Raw genomic sequence first — 14,386 nt, 5'->3', positions numbered from 1 at the left:
AGGTTTGAGTCGGAGCCGACATGGACCCCAAATAGGAAAGCGCGCTCGTCGAGTTCCTCCGTGCTAACATGGATATCTTTGCATGGCAACCTTCTGACATGTCCGGAGTACCAAGGGAACTCGCCGAGCACTACCTCAACATAAATCCGGGAGCAAGACCGGTGAAGCAAGCTATGCGACGCTTTGGAGATAAGAAGCGCCGCGCCATAGGGATGGAATTAGCAAAGTTACTAGCGGCAGGTTTTGTAGTAGAAGTTATCCATACTGATTGGGTCGCAAATCCCGTCCTTGTACCCAAAAAGAATTCTGAAATACTAAGAATATGCATCGATTACTCCGGCTTGAATAAGCATTTTCCTAAGGATCTGTTCCCCTTGCCGCACATTGACCAAGTCATTGATTCGACGGCAGGGGCGGAATTTCTGTGTTTTCTTGACGCATATTCCGGGTATCACCAGATCCGGATGAAGAAGTCCGACCAAAAGGCGACCTCGTTCATCACACCCTTCGGCACTTGCTGCTATGTTTAAACCATGCCCTTTGGTTTGAAAAATGCAGGTGCCACCTACCAACGTACGATGCAGCGCTGCCTCAGCGACCAAATTGGTCGGAATGTGCACGCCTACGTCGACGACATCGCGGTCATGACCCGGAAAGGCTCCGACTTGATCAGCGACCTAACGGAAACCTTTGGCAATCTCCGACGGTACAAGATGATGTTGAATCCGCTGAAGTGCATCTTTGGCGTGCCAGCCGGAAAACTCCTTGGCTTCATAGTGTCTCACAGAGGCATCGAAGTTAACCCGGAAAAGATCAAGGCAATTATGTGCATCAAAAGGCCAACTTGTCTCAAAGACGTGCAACGATTAACTGGTTGCGTTGCCGCAATCAGTAGATTTGTTAGCCGTCTTGGCGAGAAGGCGCTACCTTTATACAATTTGCTGAAGAAATCAGACAAATTTGTCTGGGATGACGTAGCAGACGCAGCACTTCAGGGGTTGAAAGAACTACTCACATCCCCAACTATTTTGGCGGCACCAGCTGAGTCAGAACCAATGTTCCTCTATGTGGCAGCCACAAACAAGGTCGTAAGCTTAGTTATCGTGGTGGAGCGAACGGAAGTAGGCCACGAGCACGGAGTCCAGAGGCCAGTTTACTACATAAGCGAGGTCTTAACGGATTCCAAGCAGCGCTACCCTCACTTTCAGAAGCTAGTCTATGGAGTTTTCCTTGGCAGCCGGAAGCTGAGGCACTACTTCCAGGAGCACCCCATGAAAGTGATGAGCAAGGCTCCCTTGTCAACCATCATTCACAATTCCGACGCGATAGGGCGAGTGGCAAAATGGGGCATTGAATTATCTGCCTTCAACATCAACTACCAAGCCAGAACCGCGATCAAATCCCAAGTATTGGCAGATTTTATTGTCGATTGGACGGAAACGCCGGAGGGCGCGCCTGACCCGGAACCAGAACCATGGATCATGCATTTTGACGGATCCAAACAGCACCAAGGCTCGGGGGCTGGAGTCACCCTGAAGTCACCAACCGGAGAAGAACAGCAGTACGTCTTGCAGATTCACTTCGAAGCGACAAACAACATTGCGAAATACGAGGCTCTACTACACGGATTGCGCATCGCTAAGGACTTTGGGATCAGGCACATCATATGCTGCGGAGATTCCGACCTGGTGGCACAACAAGTAGACGGAACCTGAAACGCCAGAAACTTCATCATGGCGGCTTACAGAGAGGAAGTTGACGAGATCGCCAAGTGCTTCCTCGGATACGAAGTCAAGTACGTCAGGAGAGACGATAACACAGCGGCAGATATGCTATCCAAGCTCGGATCCGGCAGAAAACCAATTCCACCTGGCATTTTCCTGGAGCACCTACGGATACCCTCGGTGAAGGGCGCAAACCCGGAAAACCCAGACATGGCAGTATCTCCGGCTAGGGAAGTGATGGCTATCATTCCGGCCTGGACACAGCTGTTCCTGGACTACCTCATCGATCGAAAGTTGCCAAAGGACGAGGTCCTCGCACGACAGATCATCAGACGAGCAAGATCCTACACAATCGTTGATGGACAGCTCTACAAACGAAGCGCAAACGGGGTATTTCTCATATGCGTCTCAAATCAAGATGGCATTGAAATCCTCGGAGAGATCCACGCAGGGGATTGATACGTCTCAAACGTATCTATAATTTCTTATGTTCCATGCTACTTTTATGATGATACACATATGTTTTATACACACTTTACATCGTTTTGATGCATTTTCCGGAACTAACCTATTGACGAGATGCCGAAGTGCCAGTTCCTGTTTTCTGCTGTTTTTGGTTTCAGAAATCCTAGTAAGGAAATATTCTCGGAATTGGACGAAATCAAGGCCCACGATCTTATATTTCCACGAAGCTTCCAGAACACCGGAGAGGCACCAAAGGGGAGGCCCAGGGCCTCCACACATGGTGGCGGCACGGCCAGAGGGGAGGGCGCGCCCCCCCTGGTGTGTGGTCCCTCCAGACCCCTTCCGACTCTGTTTCTTCGCCTATATAAGTCGTCGTGACCTAAATCTTCGAGACGAATAAGCCACGATACGAGAAAAGTTCCAGAGCCGCCGCCATCGCGAAGCCAAGATTCGGGGGATAGAAGTCTCTGTTCCGGCACGCCGCCGGGACGGGGAATTGCCCCCGGAAGGCATCTTCACCGCCATCTTCACCGCCATCGCCGTCTCCATGATGAGGAGGGAGTAATTCTCCCCTGAGGCTGAGGGCTCTACCGTAGCTATGTGGTTCATCTCTCTCTTTGTGATCTAGTTGAATAACATCTATGTGTTACTCTGGTGATGTTATTAAAGTAGTCTATTCCTCCTCCATGATGTAATGTTGACAGTATGTGCATCATGAAGTACTTGGTATAGGTTATGATTGTGATCTCTTGTAGATTATGAAGTTAACTATTACTATGATAGTATTGATGTGATCTATTCCCCCTTTCATAGCTGATGTTGACGGTGTGCATGCTATGTTAGTACTCGGTATAATTGCGTTGGTCTATCATGCACTCTAAGGTTATTTAAATATGAACATCGAATGTTGTGGAGCTTGTTAACTTCGGCATTGAGGAGCTCTTGTAGCCCTACACAATGAATGGTGTTTGTTATCCAACAAGAGAGTGTAGAGAAAGTAGTATTTGTTTATTCAGTTATGTGATCAATGTTGAGAGTGTCCAGTAGTGAAAGTATGATCCCTAGGCCTTGTTTCCAAGCACTGAAACTCCGTTTATTTCTTGTTACTGTTGCATGTTTACTCGCTGCCATCTTTATTTCAGATTGCTATTACCACTCATATTCATCCATATCATTTGCATCTCACTATCTCTTCGCCGAACTAGTGCACCTATACATCGACAAGTGTATTAGGTGTGTTGGGGACACAAGAGACTTCTTGTATCGTAATTGCAGGGTTGCTTGAGAGGGATATCTCTGACCTCTTCCTCCCTGAGTTCGATAAACCTTGGGTGATTCACTTAAGGGAAACTTGCTGCTGTTCTACAAACATCTGCTCTTGGAGGCCCAACACTGTCTACAGGAATAGAAGCGTGCGTAGACATCAAGCTATTTTACGGCGCCGTTGCCGGGGAGGTAAGGTAAAAGGCACTCACACTCCGGACCCCGGCAACTAAGCTATTTTCTGGCGCCGTTGCCGGGGAGGTAAGGTAAAAGGTATTCACATCCTCCGACTACTAAGCTATTTCCTAGCACTGTTGCCGGTGTGCGAGTACTCGAAGGTATTTCCTTTAGATCCTGCAATTATATCTTTTTGTTTCTTGTTTTTTTTCACTAGTTAGGCATAATGGAAAACAATAGTGAGCTTTTTAATCTATTTCCTGAAATAAGACATGAATTATGTGATGTGAAAATTAAAAAATCTATGGAACCTTATTTGCATGCTAGTAGCAATGTTATTAGTATGAACGCAATTACTGCTAATGCTATGGAGAAGTCTAAGCTTGGGGAAGCTAGTTTTTGTGATCTTTTTAGCTTCCCATCTTTAGGGGAGAAAATTTGCTCTGATAATGCTTTATCTCCCATATGCGATAACTCTAATGATGCTTGTGACATTTTAAATCCACCTACTGAAAGTATTCCTTTCAAGATACCCATGAAAATTATTGAACGTGTTGTGGATAACCGCTATGAAGGGGATGGAACTGTCCATTCTGGAGATCATTTACTCTCTCTGCATGAATTATGCTGGTTGATACGTCCAATTTGCATCACTATTTTATATCATAACTAGATGACCCGTTGCGCTATCGCGCAAATGGCAAAGTTAAGTCAACATTTAAACCATAAATGTTCGACCCGGACGTTTGGAACCTGGGTGCGCGCGCACCCATTTACGAAAAGTTCAAAAAATGCTATTTAAAAGTTTCAAAAAAATGTGAAGTAAAATTTTGCATGTACATATTATGTTGATACTTACTCGTGTGAGTTTTCACGAAAAAAATACCATTGTGTGTGGCCTGCATAAAAATGACAAAATGTCCAAATGAGAATAGTGAATAGGAATTTTACTATTCACAGGAATAGGAATTTGCATTTTGTCATTTTTGTGTAGGTCACACACAATGGTATTTTTCCGTGAAAACACACACGAGTAAGTATCAACATAATATATACATGCAAAAAATTACTTCACATTTTTTTAAACTTTTAAATAGCATTTTTTTGAACTTTTCATAAATGGGTGCGCGCGCACCCAGGTTCCATTCACCATTTCCGCATAAATGTTAGCTTATTTTATATTAAAAATTAGCCCAAAATTTAACTGCTTCAGTATTTTACATTATTTAGTATGATTTCACACTATTTTTCAGCTTTCATGCTTTTGTATAAGCTCTTCCGCCAAAAATCAACAAGAAATACATGATCGATGCAACAAATCTTGGTTCTGTCACACTGTTCAAGAAAGTATCAGTAGTATGTGTGGTACAATACCTCACTATGTACCCTTTTTATCTGAAACTTTTTGCTAAGCAGCCACTGGATCGTTTCCAATCTAAAGGAGTAACTAACCTCACTGACCTAAGTAAGGGACAAGCCAATCCAGAGGATCCTTGCAGGCCATCTTCATGCCTCCATTTGCAAAGCATGAAGGGCCAATTCACAAGCACCTTCTGGAGTGTACCAGATTCTGGAATACGAGGTTTCCAGGAGTGTACCCGGAAAATACATTAACTAAGCTTCGTCAGCAAAACAAAACTGTGAAGGGAAAAGCATACGTCCATTCTAAGAGAAAATATGCCAAGTATTTTTACAATGGACATTACAAAAAAATCTTGGCATTGTTAGAAATACAAGAGCAGAAGGGTAGCACATTATGAAACAGAGTTAACAGTAGCATGGGATTTACAGAGTTTGTCCATAGCAGTATTCCCCAGCTTTAGCATTGTCAGCCTTCCATTTAGCAAGACCGAAGTTTTCTAGTTCGTCTCTATTATCTTCTTTACTAAATATGCAGAACTCATGTTTACATCTAGCACAGATCATGACATCAAAATACAGAAACAAACATGATTATGATCACCTGAATATTAAGTGCGAATTGCTTCGAGCAAGTGTGTCATTATAACACATTCAATAGAATGACAGACATATTTGTAAAAGAGACTAACATCAAACTAAGCATTAATTTCTCCACGTGCAAACTGCAGATTAACAATGCTCTCAGTATTAAGAAGAAAAATAATAGTCACTCTGTACATGAAAGCATGATTCAGCGGCGACGGCGAATGGAAGCTGCAGGTCAGTTTGCAAGTGACTTAGAATGCGCACAATCTCCACCCGACAGGGCCAACATAGCTGACATCCTTCCCCATCTGAAACCCAGAGACGCATGATGAAAGCAAATAGTTTTTCAGTCCAATGTCATCATACAAGCAGACGCACGATGGTTCCCATCTTACCTTGAACATGCTCGTAAAGAGTTCCATTTGGCAGGTACTCAAAGACACTGTTTAGAACAGAGCAGATTGCTTGCCTTATAAATGTTCGAAAATAGCAGGAGATGTGATCAAAGAGCCATGTCAATATCCTGCAAAACAGTAAGTTGCCTCCTTCTAGAGGCAAATGTTGACGTAGTTTGTCCAGTACTACACTGGGACAGACAGCGACATGACAGTAATCTCCTGGCGATATACACATCGAAGGCACACATTTTTACAACGCACCAACTATCAAACCGACGTGGCAGAACCGCATTATTTGTAAATGTCCCAAGTGATTTAGATTATTTATATCTCAGATGGAAGTATACTTCAAGATTTTGACTGGCAAATCAAAAGGTTAAAACCTAAGAAACTGATGTATCTTTGATTTATCCAAGCCTTATAACTTCAAAATAATATATCTATGTAAGTTTCACAAGAAGAAAGCTTTGCCACAATATACAAACACCGATGTCTCTTACAATTCTAAACCAATCAACAATACGAAAAAATGTATTCATCGCCAAACAATCATAGAATGAAAGCACGTGATCTAGTACCTCAGCTATATCATATTATTGATGTCGCAAATGATCTTAATAACCAGCAGTGTGTCTCAACACATTGCAAACTGTCACATCGTTTAACTTGAACCATATAAAACCCACACAGGAGCATCACATGATTTTTGCATAAATGACCAAAGATATGAACTATAGTGTGTCCTTATGTGAAGCTCAAGGCTTGTGCAGACACAGTCATTAGTGCTAGCAAATGGTTGGAGCAAGACTCGCCATATTTTCCTTGAATTTGAAGCCATTATCTATTCCATGATTAGGAAAGGAAGCAAATAACTAATATGTCCGCAAGACACATTGTATCTTTATTTATTTGGTACTTTAGCGTTACTAACATTTATAAAGTTTCATTTGGTGCAACTTACTCTACTCCACCGTTTGAGTGTGTAAAATTGCATAATTCTCCATCTTTTCTTCAAAAGAAATTTATGGGAGTGGTTCAAAAAATACAATATTCTTTCCAAAGAATTATACACCCAAAGTTGTAATAATTTGTATATACTTAGAGTCTTACTACTTTCAATTCAAGCTGCAGCAAATAGGCACAAATATCTATATATGTGCGGACAGATTGAGTTAGTACATGAAATTGTATTTAGCATAAGCTGACATTTTGTATTAGAATGATCTTTGCACAAACAAAGAAAGATAACTAAATAGTGGAATTATTTACCTCAACATAAGTCCTTCCTGATACCATAGCTTGAAAACCACAATCCAAATAATTTCAGAGCTTTGCCAACGATCAGCCATAGAATGAAAGAGGAGAAACTCTACACGTGTTTGAGAGGAACAGCGGGAGGGTATGGTTACTGGATGCAACCGGATGCTAGTGGTTGCTCAGGACTTCTTTTTCCAGGCTACTGGGTGGCGACACATTAATAGATTAGCAAATGGATAGGCTGTCTTTGTGTTGCATTTTCCTTTGGTTAATTCATATCTCGACCTTAGCTTTCCCTTGAATGTATCTCTGAATCTTTCTGTAAACTGTTTACGTACCTTTTATCAATAAAGAAAGCCGTGTGCATCTATTGATGCAGAGGCTGGGGCGATGCTCCCATATCGAAAAAAAACACGTGTTTGAGAGCAAGCAAGCTGTGTTGCGTTCGCAAGAACCTATTAACCAGAACAATTATGCCATGTAAGAATTGAGTAGCTTAGAGATTGGGCATGGTGAAAAGAAAGTCAAGGCTGATGACCGATCCGCTACGTGATTTTATATAATCTACCGATAAGAAGCACCATCGGTTGGAATCGATCATGTGGGCTGCAGTGCCGAAATTGATACTTTCACTCTCCAGTTACGGTTTCGCTTAATGAATCTACTAAGCAGTAAGCACCACTCGACATGATATTTTTACAGTTTCATTAGTCAGGTTCCGTATCAGAAACAGCTCAGTGAGATGTTTTATTCTGCAAAATCAACTATTCTTGTAGCAGATCGACAATGACTGTACAAAGGGTTTAAAATGCACAGAGACTACATGTGTGAAGCAAATGGAAAACAATGAGGAAGCTAGCTGTACAGAAACAAAATAGATTTGATTCTTTTAATCATTTGGCTTACGCATGCTAAAACAATCTAATATTTTCGCATTAAAATTAGCCTGGCAGTGCATCACCACATATACACATGGAAGTACAAAGATAAGGGTGTGGCTTGCCAATATGTTGGGTAAGAAAGGCCAGCTTCGAGAAGGGCGCAGCCTCAATGCCTTGTGTCCAGCCCAGGAAAAATAAAACAATCATTCTATGAAACAAAACAGGAAATCTCAATTTTCTCACTTGATTTCCTGAGAAGAGAAGAAGGCCACGCCATAGCACCTAATGTTGGCTCTGTTGGCTCCAACCTCCAGCTGATGCCCGCCTCATCAAGCTAGTTAATGGCCTCATGAGGTGAGGATAGCAGAAAACCCATCCAAGATACAGCTGATGTCGCTGTCATCGTGGAAAGGCTAGCGAGTGGCGTACTGCAGGTGCAGTCCAGAGATGGTGAAGATGTGACGTGACAGGCAGTGAGAGAAAAATAAAAGACCCAATCCAGTACTAATGACATAAGTTCAGAGCGTTACTTGACCTGCTAATGGTGGTGTGCGGTTAACACCTCCACACCAGAATAAATAAGACTTGTGAATAGCTCCCAATTTGCAATATTCTAGTGCAAGAAAATATAGATGAACCAAATTAGAAAGCAGGACATCATTGCCAATTCATTTATTCTAGTTTCTAATTTACTTAATCTATTCCATATATCGCTTGTAGATATTTACCAACCCACAAATTAGGCATCGTAACCTTCCAACATGTACTACTATGCATATCAGAGTGATTGACTCAAAAAATAAAGTGGAGAGACATAAATAAGCATACGCAACAAGCAAATAGCAACAACCCAATAGATATTGATAAGAAAGAATAGAGAGGGGATACCAGTAGAAGCCATTTACACGACTTTGGGGCGCAGCCGCGCAAGAGCTCCAATGCTCCAGCCCAGACCAACCTGTACATTGTGTCATCTATTAGACAGGGACAACACCAACATCTCTTTTCCAATTCCATTAACAAATCTGGGAGAGAGAAACCACATTGCTCATATTTCCTTGAAGCATGAAATTTCTGCAATACTATGAAGGGAATCTCACAGAACCTGAGCGCTCACCTAGGACAAAGAAATGCTGTATTGTTGCAGAACCACCATTCCGAACGATCTCACTGTTTCCTGCTTGCTCCCTTCCTGTTCCGCCAAAAATAGAGAGCCATTCCTAAGGGGAGAAGAAAAAAGATGAGTAGATTGATCTAAACTTACAGAAAATGAACTAAAATACATAACAGCAGGATAGAAATATAAACAATCAATTCAACCCGTTAAAAAAGACAAGCAAGAACACGGAGAAGGGGAATGATGTTGGGGCCTATGTAGAGAGAGGGTGACAGAGGTGAATAGGATAAGCAAATATTAATGGGCATTCCTCAAAAGCTAACAAAAGCTATTAGGCAAAAAAAAAGAACAAAATCACAAAGTGCGAGTATGAAGGCGGTGCAAAAGGTAGTACAACATATTAGGCAAAAAAAGGCGGGTCAGATAGACATGACTGAGTCTATGTACACTGAAATGCACATAAACCTTTGAATGAAACCAAGCTGTGGTGTCAAACTCATGCTGCGACCTCAGTGTTATGCTATGTATAGGACTAACCATATATTTGCTTACCAGCACAAGCAACAACCACAAGGAAGTCTTATTACAGTAAATGACAGTAACTTTGAAGGGTGCAAATGGTCAATTGTTTGAGATCATAATCATGCTCATGAACAGATAACCATATTCTTTCTTTTCCTCCCTAGCAAGAGAGACATAAGGGGCAGGGCATAAAGCATGTACATCAGTACATGGATAGCATAAATTTATTTACCCACAGGAACACCAATTGCAAGGAAGTATAATTGTAATCTAATACTCTGTTAGAAAAATTATATTACCATATCATTTCTTTCCTTCTAAGAAGCTAGCTCTACAGGAACTACAAGCACAATCAAGTCTAAATAACACGAGTTGATGGAAACAAACTCTAATATAGATTTAAGTCGTCTATTAACCACAACATGGGACCAGGCGGCAAACTAACTACGCCAAAATGAAAGCCAAAGTTTGAATCACCATATGGCATTGAGAAAATAAGCTCTTGTTAACTGTGTATACACAAACAGCATGACTGAAAGTAGCTAATCATGTGGCTTTCCTGACGGAGAATTCTCATGAATAAATTCAGCAACCCGAGGATCCTCAAAAGGATCACGCAATATATATGTGTGTTTAATCCCGTACATATGAAATTAGCAAACAATGAGAAGGCAGAAACAAAGAAAGCAAATAAATGCTGCAAAAGAAAAAGTCCTGATTGGTTTTGTGCCTAAAAGAAGCCAATGAAAACCAAGCCAAATTCCGCAGATCAAATTGGCAACTCAAATATTTGCTCTTTTTGTCTCCAAAAATGAACCGGGGAAAAAATAGAACATAACCTTGACAAAATTTTGGCATCAAGCCAAATAGTAACAAAAGCAATTAAGCAAACTCTCAAGGGCATCAAAACAAGCTGCCTTGTTCTTTGGCAGATATGTCCTTTTTCATCAGCATATGCTTATCTTTTTGCCCAAAGACCTGCAATGGACAGAACAAAGAGATAAAATCATTGAATATAAATCAATTATTATCATCCTCCCATACATCCAGGGAAAGCATAAAAAGTCAACTATTATCCGCAAAGTTGGTCGATGCCATCCCGCTAGGAACTGAAAACACGAATAAATGTCGGAATGTTAAATCAGCAGCATGGTCCCCAAAAATAATGATGAGCATGATTGTATTACTGTACCTGCGAGGCATCGCAATTCTCACCAACACTTCTCATATCAACAACACCATTGTTTCAATGCCTTGGTTCCGAACGGGTCTCACCATTAAAAAACTACGCTTGACCACCATAAACAAACCTGGAGGAAATATGATTTAATTGTCAGACATATCTTTGATAGTAGTGGGCACCCTAGATTAAAGTAAATATTGGACAAAAATGACCGCACAGAGCCTAGAAACACATAGAAAGGCATAAAATTGGTAAATAAATATACTGAGAGTTCAAGCCACGCGAGATACCGCCACTGCACAGGGATATAAAAAATAGCTAATTCAATATTCCCCGGAACTATTTTTAGACAACATCCACTAACAATGTGTGCGATTAACAACTAAATGGTACAATACAATGTTAATCTACTAAATAGCAGTAGAGACTGTTAATAGGTAAATATGGTTCAGGTGCAACCTGCATACCCTCGTCAGTACCATCTTTGTTGGCTTTTGTCTCGAGATCCATCGATTGTCGTTCGCACTAATGGTGCCTTCAGTTCTCAGCTCATCTTCCACAACATCCTGTGCCGCAAAATTTACAGAAGTATTTTCAATTTTGATGTCAGGGCATAGAAACGCGACATCAGTATAGGAATCTCCTAACTATCCGTGCAGCCAAAAGCATGGAGCATCTCAGACATCGGCCGGCAAAATAACAAGGATAAATTTCTGCGTACGAGCACATGAGCCCAAACAACTCTAGCTTATACATAATGCTTGAAAAAACAAATGCAAGTGCGGGCTTCAGGAAATATACCTCTTGGTCCTCTTGGTTAGGCTTTCCAGTCTTCGTATGCTGGCTCAATTTTTAACATTTGAGGTTACAGACAATACCAATTTTCCAGGTCGGGCTTCTTATCGGGATAGGTAAAATACTTTGGTTGGATACCATATTCTATAAAGTCAGAGCATGTCCTTTATCCTTTTCCTTCTCCTTCTATGCATACAGAAGAAAAACCAATTAATCATCTGAACCACCTGCATCAAGCACCAGCACGATCAGAATCTTTACAAAGAAGAAAAGTTCATAGAGAAATCCTAAGAATAAAACAATCTAAACTGAAGCATAACTATATATATTTTGATTTAGAAAACATTGGCTGAAATGACCGGGGACAAACTGAAATTGCTAAACATGGTACTGGTACTTATTACCTCAATCTGAACAGACCCCCATTCGGTGAACAAATGGACCAACAAAGCGGCGTAAATAGCGATATTTGACCCTAAGGCACCTGCGCATGCACTCTTCAAAGAGTTATTCTAAAAATTGTAGAATTGTGCAATTAAAAGGCACCCTACCACAAGAAAACGAGAGAACATTATTGCATCCATTATTGGAAATAATGGTATTAAGCTTAGACATATACTTTTACATGAATCTTAGATGGACCGGATTTAAAAGACCAACAAATTGACTCACATCAATTATGCATGGAGTGTTCTTGCTCAATCCCAACATGTAGCTCACCCCAATCCTTGCCCCTAGCACCACACACAAAATCTAGTTAAGTCAAACCTCTTGCACCATCTGACCACTCAAACTCAAATCTTGACAACCAACAGCCCTTTGCCCTTGCAAGGAACCTGCAATATGTGAAAAAATCATGAATTAAAAGAAATATGATAAATTAGACAGTGAGGAGTGCCTAATTAAGAGCCTACTTACATGAAAACCTAGAAAACCATCTATATATTGGCCTACAATTTTACAAAGCATAGAGCAGAATGTAGATAACTCAAAACTAATTTACTTTTGAGCACCATTTTATAGGAGTAAATTATAAATGACTAACAGACTTCGTGGCTCAGCACCATAATTCCTCACATATGCCATATTGCCTCTGCAAATGAAACAAATTCTTATAGAGACTTCCATGAGATTATGTCTTAATTAAGCCAATATACAAAAAAAATCAATTTACCATTGTATCAAGTAGCTCATGGGCCTGCTGGTTTTATATGAGACAGGGTACTCGGGTGATGATCTGCAAGACACAACAGTCACATAAGGTGCTAGCGAGAGCCCTTGCAAACTACTAATTTGTATCCTCTCCCAAACCATTCTTAACAAATTCTCCATCTACACATTCCCCAAATAGATTACTTTTGGCCATGAACGGAAGGAATGGAGGATAAACTAATCTAGGGAACTACTGCCATACCCGGAGAGGATAAATTGTAGACAGATTCAGCGGTGTATCAGGTCAGCATCGACGTCCTCTGGTTTGCTAGGCCAGTAGCCCAGTACAGCCGCTCCCTGATCCTCCACCTCCATCCCTGCGGCGCTTCTCGAGCTCCCTCCTCCGAGCTCCATCTCCGGATTCCGTAACCACTCCCCTCTCATGCTTCTCCTCCTCATGAATACTTGCAGTCCACTTGCCTTTTCATCGAACACCTTTTAAGCATATCTCAATACACATAAAATTTACCAAAATAACAAGGTGAAATTGACCAAAAGAAGGCATCAAAAGGCTAACACAATCTCAGCCTTGAAATTGACCAAAAGAACGGCCGTAACGAGCGAGTGCTCCTCCACTCACACCATCTCCTCCTCCAGTTACTTGCAGCCGAGGAGAAACAACAGCGAGAGTAGAGAGAGGGAGACGAGAGAGGAAGAGACAGAAAGGGAAGGAGATGCAAACCCGGACGAATCTCGGTGATGCCCACGATTGACCCCGAGTAGCCATCTGCTCGTGCCACCCTCGGTCCCCAGCACACCTCCGTCCCCCACCTCCTCTCCCCCCCTGCGCCTCCTCCGTCCCCCACGCCTGTGCACATCACCCGCCTCCTCTGCTCAGGATTGGGGAGAATCAAGGGAAAACGAGGCTCCTCCCCATGAAGGAAAAAGGAAGAGGACAGAAGGTAGTCGTACCTGCGACGGCGCGGTCGAACGCGACTGGCGGCGGCCGGCGCCTCGTGGCGCTCTTCGCAGCGGCACCCTCGAGCGCATGGCGCGGCCGAGGTCCTCGGCCCAGCTCCTCCCGATGCAAGGCAAGAGCTGCCGAGGCGTGACGGCGGCTGCTCGGGGTCGCCGTCCACGGGCGGCGCGAGAAGTCGACGGCGACGGCGACGCGGCGGCTAGTCCATTGGGGAAGAGGAGAAACGGGGATTGGGGAGGAGAGGAGACGCGGGGATTGGGTGCCCCGCGATCTAGGTTTTTACTGCTCTCGCGGGTTGGAGAAAGAAGGTAACGCGGACGAACACTGCGGCTGTCTCCGACGAGCGAGTCCCCACACGCAGCTGGTCCCATGAGTCATTGGCTCGTTTAAAGACAAAAGGTGCGGAAAAATGACCGCATCTAACGGCCACGGTGAAAAGTGGGTTGGACGTGGGTGAAACGGACGAACAGGATTGTTTTGCCCCTCTCGGACTCCTTGCATGGCCGGGTAGTGTTTCAACATTTAT

The sequence above is a fragment of the Lolium rigidum genome, chromosome 5, assembly GCF_022539505.1.
Source record: "Lolium rigidum isolate FL_2022 chromosome 5, APGP_CSIRO_Lrig_0.1, whole genome shotgun sequence".
Classification (NCBI taxonomy): domain Eukaryota; kingdom Viridiplantae; phylum Streptophyta; class Magnoliopsida; order Poales; family Poaceae; genus Lolium; species Lolium rigidum.
This window is presented reverse-complemented; position numbering follows the sequence as displayed.